This window comes from Triticum urartu, chromosome 2 (genome assembly GCF_003073215.2).
Source record: "Triticum urartu cultivar G1812 chromosome 2, Tu2.1, whole genome shotgun sequence".
In the NCBI taxonomy this organism is placed as follows: Eukaryota; Viridiplantae; Streptophyta; class Magnoliopsida; order Poales; family Poaceae; genus Triticum; species Triticum urartu.
In genome coordinates this window covers 80,029,167-80,042,264 of record NC_053023.1, presented here as the reverse complement: position 1 = coordinate 80,042,264, position 13,098 = coordinate 80,029,167, and positions in this window count along the sequence as shown.

The window sequence follows — 13,098 nt, the reverse complement described above, 5'->3', positions numbered from 1 at the left end:
GCAAAACCACTTGACACTTGGGGGCTAATGTATGCCAAAACAATTTCTTATGACTCTAATATATTTTAAGTCCCAAGTACCTTACAAATTAACAACACTTGGCACTTGGGGGCTAATGCATGATATTCAGAAAGTATCTCAAGATTAAGCCGGATTACAATATTTGTTGGGTTCGGCACAAGACAGTTATGAAATTAAGTACCGGCTCATTTATGATCAAGTGAACCGGCCCTTGGGGACTACAGGTGAAGTTTATACTACTTTATTTGACTTCAGGAAAATCTAAAGGTAAAGCTTTAGCCTATATCATAAGTCTACAGATCATTCAGGTTTTATCATAATCTAAAGACTTGGGGGCTGGCAGAATATAAGTAAGCCAGAAGAGCATACCTCATACTTCAGCTGCAATTGCTTCACCATTTCAATCTCTGATTCACGGCTGGAATGAACATGGCTGAGATAGCCGGACAATATGTCATTGGCGTTCAGATGGCTGTAATGAGAGATGTCAAAACACACTTTCTGTCTCTCCAGGGCTTCTTGTTTAGCGGTGTGTCGAGCTAGCACGGTGGGAGTCCCCGGCTCAACAAAACGGCTTCTAGTGATCAGAACGTCATGGCCAGACGATGACGGCGGGTTGGCCGAGCTGGATGGTCCGGCAGTAGAGGGGTGAATGACGGTGTCGTCAGCTGACGGCTCAGGAGGATCCAATTGAGCATTGGCAGCCGGGTCTTCTGGTGCTTCAGTTTGAGGGGGAGAAGTTGGCCTGGTCAGTTCAGGTGCAAGGACTGACGGGTTTTCTGCCAATTTAGTCACCTTGGCCTTCTTGGACTTGGCTTGGCCACTAAGAAAGATGTTATGAGACAGTCAGTACAAATATGCAGTTTGAAAGACATGGAGGAAAGATGATTTTTCCCTTACCCAGGGGCAGTCTTGAAGGCCGGAAATTGAGTCTGAGACGAGTCGCCAGAAGAGCGAGACACCTCCTGCAAAGATAAAATAAGTTTAGTAATGCAAGGGAGAAGATCCATTAATGGAAAATAAAAGACGAAGAAAAAAGAGACCTCATTCTGGCGTTTTTGAGGAGTTTGTTGAAGAATGGGAGGCGGCTCATTGTCATTCCGGGCCTGACGGCGGCTCTCATGTTGCTGCTTTTTCAAAAGAAAATGAGGGTCCAAATAAGCCAAAGTGTGTGAAAACCTTACTTTCCGGGTTACCAGTCGAAGTTTCTGTCTTGGCAAATGGGCTGAGTCCGAGGAAATAGTTACCTCTTCTTCTACGGCCTGACTGGCCCCCGTGTCGCCCTGGCAATGGTCAATGTCAATAAGGTTATTAAAAAAATGGCCAAGGGAGTCAAGGGCTACCTCTGACTCAGAAGTATCATCATCAAGCTTTAATAGGTCCTCAGCAGTGCTCTTCTTCTTCTTCTTAGACCTCCGAGTCATCTTCTTGGCGGTCATGGCGGCGGCTCTAGCCTTCTTGGCGGCTTCGTGGTCATACTTGGCCTTCCAGAGTTAGAGTTGGCATGTAAACAAGTAAACAAGATGAAAGGTCATGCAGGTATTTAAAACGGCTGAGAAAGATACAAACAGAAAGAGGTCAGAGGTTCTTTACCTCTGGCGCCGGGTTAAGTTTGCAGAAGGGGTTTAACCCGACTTTACTACAGTCTTCATATTTGCCGCTCACCAGAAGAGTCGACATTGAAACAATGTCTTCTTCAGTTAATTGAACGGAGCTGTGACGAAGAGAGTCATTTGGGCCTCCACCATATTCATACATCAATTTGGATCGGCGGCCTAGAGGGATGACCCGCCATGAGACCCAGCAACGGGTCAAGTCAACTCCGGTTAAGCCGTTCCCCAATAAGGCATTAATCCTTTTAATTGATGGAATAAGCTTCTTGCGTTCGGCGGCAGTGAGCTTGTCAGGGAGTGCAAACTTGGAACCTAGACGCTCCGCACGGTAACCTGACAGTGGTTTCTCGTTGGCTGGTGCAGTGTCTTGACAATAGAACCAGGTCTGATTCTAGTCTTTGGGATGACTGATACGTCTCCAACGTATCTATAATTTTTGATTGCTCCATGTTATATTATCTACTGTTTTGGACATTATTGGGAATTATTATCCACTTTTATATTATTATTGGGACTAACCTATTAACCGGAGGCCCAGCCCAGAATTGCTGTTTTTTTTGCCTATTTTAGGGTTTCGAAGAAAAGGAATATCAAACGGAGTCCAAACGGAATGAAACCTTCGGGAACGTGATTTTCTCACCGAACATGATCGAGGAGACTTGGACCCTACGTCAAGAAACAAAGGAGTAGGCCACGAGGTAGGGGGCGCGCCTACCCCCCAGGCGCACCCTCCCCCCTCGTGGGCCCCCTGTTGCTCCACCGACGTACTCCTTCCTCCTATATATACCTACGTACCCCCAAACGATCAGATACGGAGCCAAAACCCTAATTCCACCGCAGTAACTTCCTATATCCATGAGATCCCATCTTGGGGCCTATTGCGGAGCTCCGCCGGAGGGGGCATCCATCACTAAGGGCTTCTACATCAACACCATAGCCTCTCCGATGAAGTGTGAGTAGTTTACCTCAGACCTTCGGGTCCATAGTTATTAGCTAGATGGCTTCTTCTCTCTTTTTGGATCTCAATACAAAGTTCTCCCCCTCTCTTGTGGAGATCTATTCGATGTAATCTTCTTTTTGCGGTGTGTTTGTTCAGACCGATGAATTGTGGGTTTATGATCAAGTTTATCTATGAACAATATTTGAATCTTCTCTGAATTCTTTTATGTATGATTGGTTATCTTTGCAAGTCTCTTCAAATTATCAGTTTGGTTTGGCCTACTAGATTGATCTTTCTTGCAATGGGAGAAGTGCTTAGCTTCGGGTTCAATCTTGCGGTGTCCTTTCCCAGTGACAGTAGGGGAAACAAGGCACGTATTGTATTGTTGCCATCGAGGATAACAAGATGGTTTTTTATCATATTGCATGAATTTATCCCTCTACATCATGTCATCTTTCTTAAGGCGTTACTCTGTTTTCATGAACTTAATACTCTAGATGCATGCTCGATAGCGGTCGATCTATGAACATTATCTGAATATTCTCTGAATTCTTTTATGTATGATTGGTTATCTTTGCAAGTCTGTTCGAATTATTAGTTTGGTTTGGCCTACTAGATTGATCTTTCTTGCAATGGGAGGAGCGTTAGCTTTGGGTTCAATCTTGCGGTGTCCTTTCCCAGTGACAGTAAGGGAAGCAAGGCACGTATTGTATTGTTGTCATCGAGGATAACTCATCATATTGCATGTGTTTATCCCTCTACATCATGTCATCTTGCTTAAGGCGTTACTCTGTTTTAATTAACTTAATACTCTAGATGCATGCTCGATAGCGGTCGATGAGTGGAGTAATAGTAGTAGATGCAGGCAGGAGTCGGTCTACTTGTCTCGGACGTGATGCCTATATACATGATCATACCTAGATATTCTCATAACTATGCTCAATTCTGTCAATTGCTCAACAGTAATTCGTTCACCCACCGTAGAATACTTATGCTCTTGAGAGAAGCCACTAGTGAAACCTATGGCCCCTGGGTCTATCTTCATCATATTAATCTTCCAATACCTAGTTATTTCCTTTGCTTTTTACTTTGCTTTTATTTTTACTTTGCATCTTTATCATAAAAATACCAAAAATATTATCTTATCATATCTAGCAGATCTCACTCTCGTAAGTGACTGTGAAGGGATTGACAACCCCTTATCGCGTTGGTTGCGAGGAGTTATTTGTTTTGTGTAGGTACTAGGGACGCGCGCGCAACCTCCTACTGGATTGATACCTTGGTTCTCAAAAACTGAGGGAAATACTTACGCTACTTTGCTGCATCATCCTTTCCTCTTCGGGGAAATCCAACGCAGTGCTCAAGAGGTAGCAAGAAGAATTTCTGGCGCCGTTGCCGGGAAGGTTCGCGCAAGTCAGGATTTGACTTCAAACAACGACCCATTTCTTGCACCGAGTCTACGCAAAAGTCAACATACCAAGTACCCATCACATACCCTTATCTCCCACATTACATTATTTGCCATTTGCCTCTCATTTTCCTCTCCCCCACTTCACCCTTGCCGTTTTATTCGCCCTCTCTCTCTATCCTCCCTCTCTTTCTCTATTTACCTCTTTTTGCCCGCTTGCTTTTTGTTTGCTTGTGTGTTGGATTGCTTGCTTCTCACGATGCCTCAATATAACACTAAATTATGTGACTTTACCAATACCAACAACAATGATTTTATTAGCACTCCGATTGCTCCTCTTACCGTTGCTGAATCTTGTGAAATTAATGCCGCTTTGCTGAATCTTGTCATGAAAGATCCGTTTTCCGGCCTTCCTAGTGAAGATGCCGCTACCCATCTAAATAGCTTCGTTGATTTGTGTGATATGCAAAAGAAGAAAGATGTGGATAATGATATTGTTAAATTGAAGTTGTTTCCTTTTTCGCTTAGAGATCGTGCTAAAGCTTGGTTTTCATCTTTGCCTAAAAATAGTATTGACTCTTGGAACAAGTGCAAAGATGATTTTATCTCTAGGTATTTTCCTCCCGCTAAGATCATCTCCCTTAGAAACAATATTATGAATTTTAAGCAACTTGATCATGAACATGTTGCACAAGCTTGGGAGAGGATGAAATTAATGATGCGTAATTGCCCTACTCATGGTTTGAATTTGTGGATGATTATACAAAAATTTTATGCCGGATTGAATTTTGCTTCTAGAAATCTTTTAGATTCGGCCGCGGGAGGCACTTTTATGGAAATCACTTTAGGAGAAGCTACTAAACTCCTAGATAATATTATGGTTACTTATTCTCAATGGCATACTGAAAGATCTACTAATAAAAAGGTGCATGCGATAGAAGAAATAAATGTTTTGAGTGGAAAGATGGATGAACTTATTAAATTATTTGCTAATGAAAGTGTTTCTTCTAATCCTAATGATATGCCCTTGTCTACTTCGATTGAGAATAATAATGAATCTATGGATGTGAATTTTGTTGGTAGGAACAATTTTGGTAACAACGCGTATAGAGGAAATTTTAATCCTAGGCCTTATCCTAGTAATCCCTCTAATAATTATGGTAATTCCTACAACAATTCTTATGGAAATTATAATAAGATTCCCTCTGATTTTGAATCTAATATTAAAGAATTTATTACTTCGCAAAAGAATTTCGATGCTTTGATTGAAGAAAAATTACTTAAGATTGATGATTTGGCTAGGAACGTTGATAGGATTTCTCTCGATGTTGATTCTTTGAAACTTAGATCAATTCCACCTAAGCATGATATCAATGAGTCTCTCAAAGCCATGAGAATTTCCATTGATGAGTGCAAAGAAAAAACCGCTAGGATGCGTGCTAAAAAAGATGCCTTTATAAGAGCGTGTTCTTCTAGTTCCTATGAAAATAAAGATGAAGATCTAAAAGTTATTGATGTGTCCCCTATTAAATCTTTGTTTTGAAATATTAATCTTGATAATGATGGGACTGAATATGATCCACCTTTACCTAGAAGGCGTTCCAAAAATTCAAAGTTTTTAGATCTTGATGCTAAATTTGATGAAGTGGGATTGAAGAAATTAAAACCCTAGATGTTGCTAAACCCACTATTATGGATTTCAAGGAATTTAATTATGAAAATTGCTCTTTGATTGATTGTATTTCCTTGTTGCAATCCATGCTAAATTCTCCTCATGCTTATAGTCAAAATAAAGCGTTTACTAAACATATCGTTGATGCCTTGATGCAATCTTATGAAGAAAAACTTGAGTTGGAAGTTTCTATCCCTAGAAAACTTTATGATGAGTGGGAACCTACTATTAAAATTAAAATTAAAGATCATGAATGCTATGCTTTGTGTGATTTGGGTGCTAGTGTTTCCACGATTCCAAAGACTTTGTGTGATTTGTTAGGTTTCCGTGATTTTGATGATTGCTCTCTAAACTTGCACCTTGTGGATTCCACTATTAAGAAACCTATGGGAAGAATTAATGATGTTCTTATTGTTGAAAATAGGAATTATGTGCCCGTAGATTTTATCGTTCTTGATATAGATTGCAATCCTTCATGTCCTATTATTCTTGGTAGACCTTTCCTTAGAACGATTGGTGCAATTATTGGTATGAAGGAAGGAAATATTAGATTCTAATTTCCGTTAAGGAAAGGCATGGAACACTTTCCTAGAAAGAAATTTAAATTACCTTATGAATCTATTATGAGAGCCACTTATGGATTGCCTACCAAAAATGGCAATACCTAGATCTATCCTTGCTTTTTATGCCTAGCTAGGGGCGTTAAACGATAGCGCTTGTTGGGAGGCAACCCAATTTTATTTTTATTACTTGATTTTTGCTCCTGTTTAGTAATAAATAATTTACCTAGCCTCTGTTTTGGTTGTGTTTTTTGTGTTTAATTAGTGTTTGTGCCAAGTAGAACCATTGGGAAGACTTGGGGAAAGTCTTGATATCTTGCTGTAAAAAACAGAAACTTTAGCGCTCACGAGAACTGCTACCATTTTTATTTGGAAAGTGCTATTTAGTTAATTATTTTTGCAGATGATTAATAGATAAATTCATCACGTCCAGCAATTTATTTTAGAATTTTTGGGGTTCCAGATCTTGCGCTAGCTACAGATTACTATAGACTGTTCTGTTTTTGACAGATTCTGCTTTTCGTGTGTTGTTTGCTTATTTTGATGAATCTATGGCTAGTAAAATAGTTTATAAACCATAGAGAATTTGGAATACAGTAGGTTTAACACCAATATAAATAAAGAATGAGTTCATTACAGTACCATCAAGTGGTCTTTTGTTTTCTTTCGCTAACGGAGCTCACGAGATTTTCTACTTTGAGTTTTGTGTTGTGAAGTTTTCAAGTTTTGGATAAAGATTTGATGGATTATGGAACAAGGAGTGGCAAGAGCCTAAGCTTGGGGATGCCCATGGAACCCCAAAGATTATCTAAGGACACTTAAAAGCCAAAGCTTGGGGATGCCCCGGAAGGCATCCCCTCTTTCGTCTACTTCTATCGGTAACTTTACTTGCAGCTATATTTTTATTCACCACATGATATGTGTTTTGCTTGGAGCGTCTTGTATTATTTGAGTCTTTATTTGTTAGTTTACCACAATCATCATTTCTGTACACACCTTTTGAGAGATCCATACATGATTTGGAATTTGTTAGAATACTCTATGTACTTCACTTATATCTTTTGAGTTAAATAATTTTGCTCTAGTACTTCACTTATATCTTTTAGAGCACGGTGGTGGATTTGTTTTATAGAAACTATTGATCTCTCATGCTTCACTTAGATTATTTTTAGAGTCTTAAATAGCATGGTAATTTGCTTAAATAATCCTAATATGTTTGGTATTCAAGAATAGTAAAAATTCTCTTATGAGTGGGTTGAATACTATGAGAAGTTTGATGCTTGGTAATTGTTTTGAGATATGGAGATGGTGATATTAGAGTCATGCTAGTTGAGTAGTTGTGAATTTGAGAAATACTTGTGTAAAAGTTTGTGATTCCCGTAGCATGCACGTATGGTGAACCGTTATTTGATGAAGTCGGAGCATGATTTATTTATTGATTGTCTTCCTTATGAGTGGCGGTCGGGGACGAGCGATGGTCTTTTCCTACCAATCTATCCCCCTAGGAGCATGCGCGTAATACTTTGCTTTGATAACTTGTAGATTTTTGCAATAAGTATATGAGTTCTTTATGACTAATGTTGAGTCCATGGATCATACGCACTCTCACCCTTCCACCATTGCTAGCCTCTCTAATACCGCGCACCTTTCGCCGGTATCATACACCCACCATATACCTTCCTCTAAACAGCCACCATACCTACCTATTATGGCATTTCCATAGCCATTCTGAAATATATTGCCATGCAACTTTCCACCGTTCTGTTTATTATGACACACTCCATCATTGTCATATTGCTTAGCATGATCATGTAGTTGACATCGTATTTTTGGCAAAGCCACCATTCATAATTCTTTCATACATGTCACTCATGATTCATTGCATATCCCGGTACACCGCCGGAGGCATTCATATAGAGTCATATTTTGTTCTAAGTATCGAGTTGTAATTGTTGAGTTGTAAGAAAATAAAAGTGCGATGATCATCATTATTAGAGCATTGTCCCAGTGAGGAAAGGATGATGGAGACTATGATTCTCCCACAAGTCGGGATGATACACCGGACAAAAAATAAATAAAAAAAGAAAGAAAAGAGGCCATAAAAAAGATAAAAGGCCCAAATAAAAAAATGATGAGAGAAAAAGAGAGAAGGGACAATGCTACTATCCTTTTACCACACTTGTGCTTCAAAGTAGCACCATGAAATTCATGATAGAGAGTCTCCTATGATATCACTTTCATATACTAGTGGGAAATTTTCATTATAGAACTTGGCTTGTATATTCCAATGATGGGCTTCCTCAAAATGCCCTAGGTCTTCGTGAGCAAGCAAGTTGGATGCACACCCACTTAGTTTCTTTTTGAGCTTTCATATACTTATAGCTCTAGTGCACCCGTTGCATGGCAATCCCTACTCACTCACATTGATATCTATTGATGGGCATCTCCATAGCCCGTTGATACGCCTAGTTGATGTGAGACTATCTTCTCCTTTTTGTCTTCTCCACAACCACCACTCTATTCCACCTATAGTGCTATATCCATGGCTCACGCTCATATATTGCGTGAAGATTGAAAAAGTTTTGAGAATGTCAAAAGTATGAAACAATTGCTTGGCTTGTCATCGGGGTTGTGCATGATTTAAATACTTTGTGTGGTGAAGATAGAGCATAGCCAGACTATATGATTTTGTAGGGATAACTTTCTTTGACCATGTCATTTTGAGTAGACATAATTGCTTTGTTAGTATGCTTGAAGTATTATTATTTTTATGTCAATATTAAACTTTTATCTTGAATCTTTCAGATAAGAATATTCATACCGCAATTAAGAAGAGTTACATTAAAATTATGACAAGTAGCATTCCACATAAAAAATTCTGTTTTTATCATTTACCTACTCGAGGACGAGCAGAAATTAAGCTTGGGGATGCTTGATACGTCTCCAACGTATCTATAATTTTTGATTGCTCCATGCTATATTATCTACTGTTTTGGACAGTATTGGGCTTTATTATCCACTTTTGTATTATTTTTGGGACTAACCTATTAACCGGAGGCCCAACCCAGAATTGCTAATTTTTTTTGCCTATTTTAGGGTTTCGAAGAAAAGAAATATCAAACATAGTCCAAACGGAATGAAACCTTCGGGAACGTGATTTTCTCACCGAACATGATCCAGGAGACTTGGACCCTACGTCAAGAAACAAAGGAGGAGGCCACGAGGTAGGGGGCGCGCCTACCCCCCAGGCGTGCCCTCCACCCTCGTGGGCCCCCTGTTGCTCCACCGACGTACTCCTTCCTCCTATATATACTTACGTACCCCCAAACGATCAGATACGGAGCCAAAACCCTAATTCCACCGCCGCAACTTCCTGTATCCACGAGATCCCATCATGGGTCCTGTTCCGGAGCTCCGCCGGAGGGGGCATCCATCATGGAGGGCTTCTACATCAACACCATAGCCTCTCCGATGAAGTGTGAGTAGTTTACCTCAGACCTTCGGGTCCATAGTTATTAGCTAGATGGCTTCTTCTCCCTTTTTGGATCTCAATAAAAAGTCCCCCCCTCTCTTGTGGATATCTACTCAATGTAATCTTCTTTTTGCAGTGTGTTTGTTGAGACCGATGAATTGTGGGTTTATGATCAAGTTTATCTATGAACAATATTTGAATCTTCTCTGAATTCTTTTATGTATGATTGGTTATCTTTGCAATTCTCTTCGAATTATCAGTTTGGTTTGGCCTACTAGATTGATCTTTCTTGCAATGGGAGAAGTGCTTAGCTTTGGGTTCAATCTTGCGGTGTCCTTTCCCAGTGACAGTAGGGGCAACAAGGCACGTATTGTATTGTTGCCATCGAGGATAACAAGATGGTTTTTTTATCATATTGCATGAATTTATCCCTCTACATCATGTCATCTTGCTTAAGGCATTACTCTGTTTTCATGAACTTAATACTCTAGATGCATGCTGGATAGCGGTCGATGAGTGGAGTAATAGTAGTAGATGCAGGCAGGAGTCGGTCTACTTGCTCGGACGTGATGCCTATATACATGATCATACCTAGATATTCTCATAACTATGCTCAATTCTGTCAATTGCTCAACAATAATTCGTTCACCCACCGTAGAATACTTATGCTCTTGAGAGAAGCCACTAGTGAAACCTATGGCCCCTGGGTCTATCTTCATCATATTAATCTTCCAATACCTAGTTATTTCCTTTGCTTTTTACTTTGCTTTTATTTTTACTTTGCATCTTTATCATAAAAATACCAAAAATATTATCTTATCATATCTAGAAGATCTCACTCTCGTAAGTGACTGTGAAGGGATTGACAACCCCTTATCGCGTTGGTTGCGAGGAGTTATTTGTTTTGTGTAGGTACTAGGGACGCGCGCGCAACCTCCTACTGGATTGATACCTTGGTTCTCAAAAACTGAGGGAAATACTTACGCTACTTTGCTGCATCATCCTTTCCTCTTCCAGGAAATCCAACGCAGTGCTCAAGAGGTAGCAATGACTCGGCAAGAATATTAGGGGGAAGACGGCGTCCTGTCGGCGCTGAATCGAGATGCCTCCAAGTTCCAAGCTAGTGCCATTGGTACACTCGTTCTGGCGATTTAGATAAAAATACTCTCTAAAGAGTTCCATAGTCAGTTCTTCTTGAAGGTACACCTCATAGAGAACTTGGAAATTACAGATATTGGATATGGAATTGGGCCTGAGATCTTGAGGGTGGAGTTTGAAAAAATGGAGAACATCTCTGAAGAACTTGGAGCCGGGTGGTGAAAAGCCCCGATTCATGTGGTCAGAAAAGACAATGACTTCACCATCTTTAGGATTGGGCCGTTCCTCGTCCGGGTCAGGTGCACAGTAAGACATAACATTCTTCCGTGGCAAAAAACCTATGGTGAATAATTCCTTCAAATTGTCCTCAGTCACTATGGAAGGGACCCAGTTGCAGACGGTCGGTGCTTTTGACGGCATGATGATCAAAAGACGAACTGAAAGGAAAATAACGTACCGGTTCAATTCAATGGTGAAATTAACAGCTAAATGATGATGGTGCAAATAGGTAATGGCGGCTTAAGTAAGGGGTAATGACATATAAGGGAAAAGTAAGCCGGCGTCGTATGCCGCCATGACTATAGACATTTGAAGGAAATCAGAGACGGAATTGGCTAAGTGGTGAAGCAAACAGGTTTCCTAATTTCTTGATATTATTCTGGATCAAAGGGTCGTTCAAAATGGAAAATATTCTAGACCTAAAAATCTAGCACCGATGAGTTCATGAGTTCTAATGAGGCCTTTGAACCAAAGAAGGAATCTACTGGTATCAAGGATGGGCACAAAACAGCTACCGCACGAGCTTATATTATTTTTGGATCAAGAAGAAGTTGCAGTGGAGGAACTATGAAGAAACTAAGATGAACTGTGAAGAACACGCAGGAAACTTAGAAACCCTAATGCGGATCTGAGGAGCAGGAAGATGAAAACTTACAACCACGGGTCTTCTGCGGAGGTCGCCGCCGTTCTCTGGACCGATTCAGGTTGATGCAACGGCCAAGGTCGACGGAGACGAGGAGCTCTGCAGCGGCGGCGGAGCTCGAGCGGCGGTAGGGTTGCGAGAGGAAGAAGACGGAGGAAGAGAAGAATGAGAAAGGCTGGGGCATGCCTATTTATAAGGGGATAAGCAAACAGGCAGGCGCAAAAATCGAGGAAGACCCAAATAATGACTATCCAGCTAAACGGACACCTTGATTCTCGGAAGACATTAAAAGATAAAGATCCATTGGGGATGACGTCATAACAGTTTTTTGTGTTTTCGGAAGATGACGTCACGGTGGGTTACAGAAATTTTACAGAGATAGGAAGATGGATTTCATATAAGTATTGAAGATTGACAAGGAACAAAGTTCAAAGTCAACCTGGGGCCTAATGTTGGGAATATAGCTACCAGGTAAGATCCGCCCAGGAGGGGCCGGGTTAGCCCCAAGGGCGGGTCACAAAGGAAGCCCAGTAACATTCAAGGCAATAGTTTATTAAGGTTTATAGAAGGCCTAAGCCCAGAGGCGTCTTAAGGCCCAATATTGTAAACCACCGTATGTAAGGAAAGACTTGTAAAGAAAGGCATATAAAAGAAGTCACCGAGCCGGACACGTTTTATGAGCCGGCCGGGACTCTGTAGGCCACCAGGCGTCAACCCGTGTATATAAGGGGACGACCCGGCGGCGGCTTAGGGCAAGAAACAAGAGATCGATAACCAAGCCGGCGGATTAGCCTCTTGGTGAACGAAACCCCAACAATTCCAAGACAACTAGGCGTAGGCTTTTACCTTCATCGTAAGGGGCCGAACTAGTATAAAAGCTCTCGTGTCCTTTGTCCCGATTAACCCCTTTAAGCTTCCTTGTTGCGATGGCCCTACGACTAAGTCCTTTTGCTAGGACATTTGCTGTGACAATTCCACGACAAGAACCGTTCTTACCTACGCATCAAAACCACAACGATAGTTCGTCAAGTTAGTGTTGTTTTAACCTTCTCAAGGACCGGGCGTAGCCACACTCGGTTCAACTAAAGTTGGAGAAACTGACACCCGCCAGCCACCTGTGTGCAAAGCACGTCGGTAGAACCAGTCTCGCGTAAGCGTACGCGTAATGTCGGTCCGGGCCGCTTCATCCAACAATACTGCCGAACCAAAGTATGACATGCTGGTAAGCAGTATGACTTGTATCGCCCACAACTCACTTGTGTTCTACTCGTGCATATAACATCAACGCATATAACCTGGCTCAGATGCCGCGGTTGGGGAATGTAGTAATTTCAAAAAAAATCCTACACACACGCAAGATCATGGTGATGCATAGCAACGAGAGGCGAGAGT